The following is a 12,109-nucleotide window of genomic DNA, read 5'->3' as shown; positions in this document are numbered from 1 at the left end:
AAAAGTGGCTGCACTCATGAACAGAAAATATTTTCTAAGTCACTTTGGTTCATGGCGATGTTACACAATGCATGTGCTTGTAGAAGCAGTTACGGAACTATGGAATTATTCCATATCTGCGCCTCCTAGACCAGCGGTAGGATGCTCGCTTAATCATTCTAAGGTTGTGAATTTGGGGCATGATCAAATTTTCATTTTATTTTTTAATCGTTCTGTAGCTATATAAACAATATTCATGTTATCATTTACATTCTGTTATCGTTCTTCAGCGATATAAATAATATTCACGTTATTATTTACATTCTGTTATCGTTCTTCAGTGATATAAATAATATTCAAATTATCATTTACATTCTGTTATCATTCTTCAGTGATATAAATAATATTCAAATTATCATTTACATTCTGTTATCATTCTTTAACGATATAAATAATATTCACGTTATTTGTATTCTGTTATCATTCTTGGCAATATAAATAATATTCAAATTTCCATTAATATTCTGTTATCGTTCTCTAGCGATATAAATAATATAAATTTAATATTAAGTTTGGAACAATACAGTTGCATAATACTGGTGTTAGTTTTTTCTTTTTATATTATTACATTATACTATCTTCAAACAATAAAATGAAAAGGAGTGACGAGGAATTCAACCCGAGACATTGACATCTAAATTCCGACGTTCTTCCGACTGAGCTACGAGGGCACAAGTATAGACACATTTGCGGAAAAATTGGCGTAAACCCCCTCCAAGATTTTCTGTTGATTTGTAGAAGCTTCTCCAGGATGCAGGAGGCAAAGGCTAATTGGGGTTTCTTGGTCTGTGATCGGGTAAAAAATCCTGATAGAACTAATACTTAATCCTTGCTGAGAATTTTGGTGAAGTGTGGAAGGCCCAATTAGTCAAATTGACTCTCCTCACCTTCACACTTGAGCCCACTGGGATCTATTAAGTTGCGAAAGAGGCAGTGGTGTGCGGAAAGCAAGGCCAAGTTACTGCATATATCCTTCCCAAGAAAAACTGCTAACGTGAGCAAAGGAAGCTTTTAATAGAAAAAGGAGCATTTTCTGCGGACCTCTGGAAAAAGAACTAAGGAAGAGACTAGTGAAGTGCTTTGTGTGGAGTGTGGCATTGCATGTGGAAGAAACATGGACATTACGACATTACACTTTTTCTTTTGACAGCTGTACAAACACATAAAACTGCTTTATCGACTGATCTGTTTCATAAATAGACAGGGCTGATCATATTAGGAAGTTTAAATGTAGAAAACAAAGAACGGATGTGGCAAAATTTTCCTTTGTTAACCACACAATAGTAGACTGGAACAGGTTACCTGCGGCAATCTTTCAGGGTGGTCCTCTCAAAATCAATACATTTAAGGAAAGGTTGAGAAGATTAGACTGAAATTGTAATTGTAGGTGCAGTGTAACTATCTAAGTTGTGTCATGTAATTAAATTGATATATAATTAGGTTAAGATGATATGTAATTTAGTTGATATGTAAATAAATTAAGGTGATATGTAATTAATTAAGATAATATGTAATTAAGTTGATTTGTAATTAATTAAGGTGATATGTAATTACTAAAATTGGTAGGCTAATAATTGGGTGAAATAGAAGTACTTTTAAGTTAGGTTTACTTCTGCTTATTATAGGCGTTATTGTAGAACAGTTTTTATTTATAGTCCTAGGTTTATTGCATCTATTTATTTATAGTTAGAAATAAATTTAGGTTTATTTTATTTTATTTTATTTTTTTTGTAATTATTGTATTATTGTAATGGTATTATTATATATTATATAACACTGCCAACGGGTGCATACTCAATTGTAGTGTTAATAAATATATACATACATAAACGTTTACATTACGACGAAATGAGAAACGAATAGAAGCATTTGAAATGAGGATGTGGAGAAGAATGGAGCATGTGAAGTGAACAGACAGAATAAGAAATGAAGTTGTGTTGAAAAGAGTGGGTGAAGAAAGAATGATGCTGAAACTGATTAGAAAGAGAAAAAGGAATTGGTTGGGTCACTGGTTGGGAAGAAACTGCCTACTGAAGGATACAATGGAACGAATGGTGAACAGGAGAAGAGTTCGGGGCAGAAGAAGATATCAAATAATAGACGACTTTAAGATATGTGGATCATATGCAGAGACTAAGAGGAAGGCAGAAACTAGGAAAGATTGGAAAATGCTGGATTTGCAGTGAAAGACCTGCCCATGGGCAGAACACTTATGAATATATGTCCAGGATGCCCAGAATGTCGTGGCTGAGAACAGTCGCTATTTGAAAAGACTAGTCGATTCTATGCCTACTCGGCCGCAAGAAGCGATCGAGATGTGGGGAAGATAGACTAAATATTGAATCGTGGCTTTTTGTTTTGTTTTTTGAACGCTTAATTTTTTTTTAATGTTCTAAGGCAGACACCAGTAAGTTTGTTTTGTTTATGCCACGAAAAATATTATTTTTACAATAAATTTTTCTTTCCATTTGCAGCCATAATGTCATAATAAATAATGATAGAGTCATGGCATAATACATTCATGAACCTGATGTTAATTACTAAAATAATCATAAAAGAGACAGGAGCAATTATATATTCTCTCTCTCTCTCTTAAAAACAAAACAGAAAAGAACATAAAAGCACTAGGTTGTGTTTGAATGCAGGACATCACGAATACCAGGCTGGAAAGCTACCATTATGCTATAAAGTAACACACAGAATACATTAATAATAACTGTAGATATCAGGCAGTATGGTTCAACAACATGTAACATCACCTGTCTCCGAATTGTAGCGAAAATTCCCCAAGGGAACTTTACTTCTAGAGAGCAGCCACTTTTTCTTTTGACAACTGTACAAACCCATAAAACTGCTTTACCGACTGATATGTTTCATAAACGTTTATAATTGGGGGAAAAAAATGGAATTGCAGGTCTGAAATGATTTGTTCGGTGGTTTTGCTTTGGAAATTACTTGACGACTTCATTCTCACACTTGCACAGCTGTAATAAAGATTAGTGTTCCATTAATGTAGAAAAAATTGAGCTAGGCTTTATATAACATTGACATTTCTTTTTTTAAAGACCTATAGATAAGAAATGAATTTACTCTCCTTTGTACAGGCTGGGAATGACAACTGAAATGTAGAATTTTTTTTTCGATATCATAGGATGATCTAGATTCGCATGTTTGCTTACACTTACTGTTGTTCCATAATGCTTGACGACTTCATATACATAATTGGATAGCTGAAATAGGGATTGTAGACTTGCATATGAGTTGCTACATGCATGCCAGGTCTGATAAAAGACTGAGATTGCTTTTGCTACTTGCTTTCGTAGTAAATTACATAACGGTTCTTCTTATAGGGTGGGAAATACATCTGACGAGTAAGATAGTTATCTCAAAATTGAAACTAGAGCTTATCACATTGAAATGCTTGTTAGTTTTAAGTGGTGTTGAGCAGTGTTTGAAGACTTGATAGTGACAACTGTTAAACTGCAATAGGGATCCAGTCTTGCGTAGTGGTTAATAAATTCATGCCAGGACTTATACAACACTCAGAGTTATTTAGCTTAGTGACGACTTCATACAGCGAATTGGTCAGCTGCAACTGGATTTTAATTAATACCAGGATGTTTACAAGACTGATAGTGCTCTGCATAGTGGTCTCTGATTAATAAATTTCTTCTACTCATACATAGAAAGCAGGAAGAGGGATGTAGTGTAGGATAAAATTATTAGGCATCCAAAATTTTTACCAGATTCTTCAGATTCCCATGCTTGTTTAAGTAGACTGGTGTTGAATAATGTTTGGCGACTTCATATAGGTAATTGGACAGATGCATAAGGATTCTAGATTTGCATAGGAATTGCTCATTTCATGCCAGGTCTGATGCAAGACTGACAGTGCTTTTGCTGCTTGTTTCTCATAATAAATTACATTAGAGTTCTTCTTATAGGGTAGGAATTAAATCTGAGGAGTAGGATAAATTTCTCCAAATTGAAAGTAGAGTTAATAACATTGCAATGCTTGTTGGATTAAGTGGTGATGAGCAGTTTTTTAAGACTTGTTACTGACACTTGGTAAACTGCAATAGGGATCTAGTCTAGCACTACGGTTACTAAATTCATGCCAGGTCTCCACAACACTGACAGTTATTTAGCTTGTTGGTTTTTCATAGTAACTTATTTTAGGCTCATACTTAGAGGGCAGGATTGACAACTTGACTGTAGTATAAATCTCCAAATTCCATGCAAGAATTATTACTGTTTTATATATGTATAGGTGTAGTGGTGTTCAAAAATCTTTGATGCAATAGGGTTTCTAGTTCTTAATAGTGATTGCTAATTCCATACCAGGACTTATAAGACATTGACAGTGTTTTGTTTGCTGATTTTACATAAAAAAAAGACTTAATCTACAACCGATAAAGCTTAAACCTGCATTACCGACTGAGCTAATTCATAAATATTTACAATTGTGAATAACATGGAATAATGTCGTTAGGTGTTTTTCCTTTGGAAAGTAATTGACGACTTTATTGCTGCTCTCCAACTACGAGAATAATGACTCTAGTGTAGCATTGAAGTAGAAAAAAACTAAGCCAGGCTTTATACAACATTGAGAGCTATACATGAGAAATGAATTTACTCTCCTTTCTACAGCCCAGGAATGGCAACTGAAATGTAGAATAATTTTATCCAATTTGTAGCAAAATCTAATAAATTTCCATGCTTGCTTACCTTGACTGGTGTTCAATAATACTGTATTTGAAGCCTACATTCTGACACTTTGTAAACTGCACAAGTTAGGATCTTGTCTTGCTTAAAGATTGATAAATTCATGCCAGGACTTGCACAGTACTGACACTTTTTAACTTATTGATTGTTGGTAATTGCTTACTTCACTTTCCTACTTACAGAGCAGGATTGACTACTTGATTATAGTATAAATAATAATATCCAAATTTTGATAAAAAATTTATTACATTCTCATGTTTTCAATTGTAAGTCAGAAATGCTTTGTAAGATGTTCTTGCTTTGGAAAGTAATTAAAAACTTTACTCTTACTTTAGCTGCCCTAAGGATTTCAGTGTTGCATTAATGTGGAATAAATAAAACCAGGCATTATACAATATTGACATTGGTTTTTTAAAGAGGTTTACTTTAGAAAATAATTTCCACTCATTTCTATACGACAGGAATGACAACTAAAACTATTAGATTCACATGCTTGCTTACGCTTGCTGGTGTTTATTAAAGTTTGACGACTTCATTCAGAGAATTGGACAGCTGGAACTGGATTCCTGTTTATGTATAAGGAGTCTAAATTAATACCAGGTTATATACAAGATTGATAGTGCTCTGCCTAGTGGTCTTTCATAATAAATTTCTTCTACTCCTACATAGAATGCAGGAAAAAGACATGTAGTGTAGAATAAAATTACTATCCACATTTTTTACAAGATGTCTTAGATACCAATATTTGCTTTAGTGTACCTACTGGTGTAAAATAGCGCTTGACAACTGCCTATAAATAATTGAAGAGTTGCAATGGGGTCACTTGTCTTGCATAATAATTTATAAATTCATGCCAGGACATAAACAACATAAACAGTCATTTACGTTAGTGGCTTTGTATGACAAATTACTTTACGTCCATACATACAGTGCAGGAATGATGACTTAATTTTAGTGTAAATAAGGTCCTAATTCCATGCATCACTTGTATAAATAATATCTAAATTTTAATGCAAATTTTAGTACATTCTCATGTCTATATAGGTGTAGGCCTGGTGGTGCTGAGAAATATTTGTCCACGTCTTAGCGATACATTGACAACTGCAATAAGGATTCTAGTTTTGTTTTGTGGTTGTTCTCTTCTTGTCAGGACTTGTACAACATCGACAGTGCCTGAGCTCATCCATAATGAAATGCAATTGAAAAAGTTTAGAATTGCAAGTCAGAAATGCTTTGTTAGGTGTTTTTGCTTTGGAGAATAATTAACGACTTTATTCTCACACTTGCATAGGAGCTGCAATAATGACTCTAGTGTTGCATTGATGTGGAATAAATAAAGCTAGGCATTATACAATATTGACATTGGATTTTTGATGAGGTTTACATGAGAAATTAATATCCACTACTTTCTAAAGGGCAGGAATGACAACTAAAATGATTAGATTCGCATGCTTGCTTATGCTTACTGGTGTGGAATAAAGCTTGATGATTTTATTCAGAGAATTGGGCAGTTGGAACTGGATTCCTGTTTTTATGTAAGGATTATAAATTAATACCTGGATGTATACAAAACTGGTAGTGCTCTGCTTAGTGGTCTTTCATAATATTTTTTTTGTATCGGTACACTTACATAGAATGCAGGAAAAAGAGATGTAGTGTAGGATAAAATTATTATCCAATTCTTTTACAAAATTTGTTAGATACCAGTATTTGCTTTAGTGTACAACTGCCTATATAAGTAATTGGAGAGTTGCAATAGGGTCCTATGTCATCATAATAATTTATAAATTCCTGCCAGGACACACAACACACTGTCATTTATGTTAGTGTTTTGTATGATAACTTACTTTACGTCCATACTTACAGGGCATGGACGACGACTTAATTGTTGTGTAAATGAGGTCCTAAGTCCATGCACGACTTCTTATCTTCTCATGTTTTTATTGATGTAGTGGTGTTGAATAATTTTTGACGAGTACATACTCAACATTGAGAGTTGTATTAGGAACTCTAGTCCTGCATTGTTGTTGGTAAATTCATGCCAGGACTTATACAACAATGTCAGTGATTTCGTTTGCTGAATTCACATAAAAAGTGACTTAATCTTGAAGAAATAAATATTTTTTATTAACTGAGCTCGTGTATAACTATTAACAATTAGATGTATTTGGAATTGTATGCTTCCCTTGCTTTACTTTTAGGTGTTGTTGCTTTGACAAATAATTCACGACTTCATACTCATTCTTGGACAGCTGCAGTAACGACTCTAATGTTGCATAATGGAACCTACTTAGAAATTAAGCCTGGTCTTACGCAAATATTACAGTGATTATTTTTTAAAGAAATTTTACTTGAGAAATTACTTTACACTCAATCTTATTACGAAGGAATGCGAACTGAAATGTAAATTAAATTCTTTCCCAAATTTATATCAACTTTTACTAGATTTCAATAGAATTCAGTAGATTCCTTGTGTCTTATGTAGAAGTGCCTGAGTCTGGCAGTAGTTTGCTCTTGGTGGGTTAGCTTCTAACCATGACATGGAGTGGGTTTGAATCCCCCCATTGAACGGTTAAGCATGACTACCCGAATCTGGAGCAAACTACGGCTGAAATGGGACACTACCTTAAAAACGTGAAGGTTCTGGATCAGGACGGAGTTCGCTAAATAATTCACGACTTCATACTCATTCTTGGACAGCTGCAGTAACAACTCTAATGTTGCATTCTGGAACCTAATTAGAAATTAAGCCTGGTCTTATGCAAAAATTACAGTGATTTTTTTTTTTTTAAGAAATTTTACTTGAGAAATTACTTTACAGTCAATTGTATTACGAAGGAATGCGAACTGAAATGTAAATTGAATTCTTTCTCAAATTTATATCAACTTTTACTAGATTTCAATAGAATTCAGTAGGTTCCTTGTGTTTTATGTACAAGTGCCTGAGTTTGGCTGTAGTTCGGTCTTGATGGGGTAGCTTCTAACCATGACATGGAGTGGGTTTGAATCCCCCCATTGAACGGTAAGCATGACTACCCGCATCTGGAGCAAACTACGGCTGAAATGGGACACTACCTTAAAAACGCGAAGGTTCTGGATCAGGACAGGGTTCACTTTTATATTCACAGGGAGCACTCTGCAATATTTTGCAAATTCTTTTTTCTCAATTACAATATGGAGTGTATGGAACTAAAAGGTTTAAATATGAGTGTTGAGAGCAGAAGTGGTGTAAGCCAGAAATGGGTAGTGAGGGTTAAAGTAAACTTTCTGTAAAATACAGAGCAAAGGAGCAATTAATGACTTTACACAGAATTATATTGGGAAGAATGACAACTGAAATGTAGATTAAATTTTTTCCTGAATTCATAGCAAAATTTATTAGATTCCTATATTTGCTGAAGTGTACTGGTGTTCAGTAGTGCTCGACTCCTATCTATACATAATTGAAAAGTTGCATTAGTGTCTCTTGTCTTGTATAATGATTGCTAAATTCATGCCAAGTATTGTACTGCATTGACTGACTTTTAGCTTTTTGATTTTTCATGATAACTTACTTCATGCTCCCACTTATTGAGCAGGAATGACGACTTGATTGTAGTATAAATGTTCTCCAAATTTAATGCGAGAGATATTACATTCTCGTGTCTATGTTGGTGTAGTGATGTTGAAAATCTTTGAAGGCATATTAGTGACACATGGACAGGTGCAATATGGATTCTAGTTCCGTTTAGTGATTGCTAAATTCTTGCCAGGACTAATGCAACAATGACAGAGCCTTTTCTGCTGATGTTATATAAAAAATGACTTGAACTACAACTAATAAACTGCATTACTGACTGATCTCATTCCTGACAGATTGCAATTGTAAAACAAGAAATAGAATTATAGTTCAGAAATACCTTGTTAGGTGTTTTTGCTTTTGAAATTAATTGACGACTTTATTCTCACACTTGCATGGCTGTAATAAGGACTCTAGTGTTGCATTAATTTGGAATAAATTAAGCGAGGCTTTATACAACATTGACAGTGCTTTTATAAAGAGCTTAACATGAGAAATGAATTTCCACTTCTTGCTATAGGGCAGGAATGACAAGTAAAATGTAGAATATTTTTTTTTTCCAATTTCATAGCAAAATCTATTAGATTCCCATGCTTGCTTATGCTTACTGGTATCACTATAGTTTGACAACTTGATACAGAGCATTGGACAGCTGGAACTCTGTTCCTGTTTTTCTATAATAATTTCTAAATTAATACCAGGATGTATACAAGACTGATAGTGCTCTGCCTAGTGGTCTTTCATAAATGTTGGGATTTTTTTTTTTACAATTTTTAGTAGGAGTAAAATGTTTCATTTTCGCTGGCAGAATTAAGGCCATAAGGCCTTCTCTTCCACTCAGCCAGCTTTAATCAACACAATAGTTACATACATATTAAAATTACGAATATTTACAATACACTTAAAGATTCTCCAGCAATATTCTTCAGTTAATTTTAGCAGTAACTTGCTTCTTCTGGTCTTCTTATTTGAATATGAACTGACGACTCGATACAGACACTTGACTACAACTGCTGTATTTTTTTGTTCGTCCATAATGATTGTTAATTTCATGCCTGATAATATTTTTCGTTTTAATAGTTTTTTTCTTCTCCGTATTAATTCACTTTACACTAATAACTATAGACAGTAATGGTAACCGAAACCCTGGGATTTTATTTCCAAATCTCACACTGGCATTTTTCGGATTCCCATATTTCCTGTGACTTGATTGTTTTGGAATATAATTGAATAATTCATACTGACATTTGCACAACTGCAGCAGGGATTTTACAGTTACATAATGATTGGTAAATTCATGGGAAGACGTATACAACATTAACGGTATTGTGACTCGTGCCTTTAGTTTAAAATTTATTTTAGACCAATACTTGCAGGACTGCATTTGGACTGAGCAGTTGCATAATTGTTGATAAATTTTTAATTAGAATTATAGCATTTGCGTGCTCCTTATGGTCTCTTTGTTTTGAATATTATCTGAGTACTTAATACAGATACTTGTATTCAAGCCCGGAGTTCTAAAACTGTGATAAAATTTTTGTTTATTCTATACTCTGAGGTTAAAAGTAGTAATAACAATTAAACCCTTGGATAAATATTTTGGAAGCTGAAGATTTACTAGATTCCCATACTTCTTGCAGTGTTGTTATTTTGAGAAAGTATTAAGGACTTGATACAAACTCTTGACTTGTGCTCAAAGTTCTGTACAATTACATAGTGACTGGTGAATTCTTAACAGGAATTATAGAACATTGACAGTACTTTCATTTTGAACTTTGCCACTAAAATTGACTTTAGCCTAATACTTAAGGAGCTGTATTACTCACTGATGTATTGCATAATTATGGCATTTATTAATGAGAATTGTAGAACCCACATCCTTCTTGTGGTGTTATTTATTTGGAATACGGTATTAATTTACGACTTACTGTAGGGTTTCTGCTGAGCCATAATGATGGTTAAATTCATGCCGCTACTTATAAAACACTGAAAATTTTTATTCTTAAAAATCTTAGTTGACTTTGCACTAATAAAGAATGGCAGTAATAGCAACTGAACTCTTGGATTATTATTTTCCCTGGTCATACTGTGGTCTTGTTTCTATGAAAAATGATTCACGACTTCATACTGACACTTGGACTCAACAACAGGGATTCCACAGTTGCATAATGATTGCTTAATTCACGAGGGACTAATTCAACACCGACAATATTTCGACTTGTGCATTTACTTTAAAATAGACTTTAGACTAATACCTATAGGACTGAACTATAGATTGAGGTGTTTCGTACAGTAATTGTTCACAAAATTTTAGTCAGAATATTAGCACTGAGATGCTTCTTGTAGACTTGTTGTTTTGCATATTTATTGACGACTCGGTATAGACTCTGTACAGCTGCTGTAGGGTTTCTGGTGAATCATAATGATTGTTAAATTCAAATCCGGACTTATACAACTCTTACAGAATTTTTGTTGTTTTTATTTTGCATTTTACAGATTCATACAGTAATAACTGAATGCAGTAATAGCAACAGAAAAGAAGACAAAAGTCTTGGAATTTTATTTTCTATTCTCATAATAAAATTTATTAGACCACAATGCTTCTTCTGATCGTGTTGTTTTGAATAGTAATTGAAGACTTCATTGTGATGCTTCAGTAGCTCTAGTAGGTAGGGACTCTGGTCTTATTTTGCGACTTATACAAGTGTGACAGTCCTTCCTTTTTAAAGACTTAATAATATAAATTGCTTTAAGGCGATGGTTATATGGCAGTAATGATGTCTGAAAAGTTAGATAAATGATCAGAAAATTCATGGGAACAATATTTCGCGCAGTTGTTGTAGTGTTGTGCATAGTTGTAGTAGTGTTAAATAATGTTTCGACGGCTGCAGTAGAAACTCTACTGATGGATAACTACTGCCAAATTCATGGCAGGACATACAGAAGCCTTGGAGGAGGAAATTGAACCTGGGACCTCTACATTGGTGAGTGTGAGTACTTTTTTATAATTTATATTACAATTTGGTTTACACTGATGATTATAGGGCAGTTACGACGTTTCACCTGTTGGATAAATCCTTCCTAAATTCGTAGCAATACTTATTGCTATTTCCCCGCTTGGCAGGCCTAATACATTGTAGTGTGGAATATGGTTTGACTACTTGTTGTAGAGTGTTGGACAACTGGAGTAGGGATTGTATTGTTGAATGGTAGTGTGAGAGTATCTTTGAGTTGTTCTTTGCATGAAAACTAATAGATATGAAAAGATGTACATGTAAATTACCGACTAAGCTGTAAATTTGTAGCAAGATTTATTGCTATTTCCCTGTTTGGCAGGCCTAATAAGTTGTAGTGTGGAATATGGTTTGACTACTTGATGTAGAGTGTTGGACAACTGGAATAGGGACTGTATTGTTGAATGATAATTGCCATTTCATGACAAGACATGTGGTAGTGTGGGAGTATCTTTGTGTTGTGCTTTGCATGAAAACTAATAGACATGAAAAAACATACTTGTGAATTACCGACTGAGCTATAACAGCAATGTTTAGAAATTAGAAAAACTGGAATTGTAGCACTCCGATGCTTGTTGAGGTGTTGTTGTTGTTATTTAATGGGTTATTTTACGACGCTGTATCAACATCTAGGTTATTTAGAGTATGAATGAAATGAAGGTGATAATGCAGGAGAAATGAGTCCTGGGTCCAGCACCGAAAGTTACCCGGGATTTGCTCGTATTGGGTTGAGGGAAAACCACGGAAAAAACCTGAACCAGGTAACTTGCCC

This window comes from Periplaneta americana, chromosome 7, assembly GCF_040183065.1.
Source record: "Periplaneta americana isolate PAMFEO1 chromosome 7, P.americana_PAMFEO1_priV1, whole genome shotgun sequence".
Classification (NCBI taxonomy): domain Eukaryota; kingdom Metazoa; phylum Arthropoda; class Insecta; order Blattodea; family Blattidae; genus Periplaneta; species Periplaneta americana.
This window is presented reverse-complemented; position numbering follows the sequence as displayed.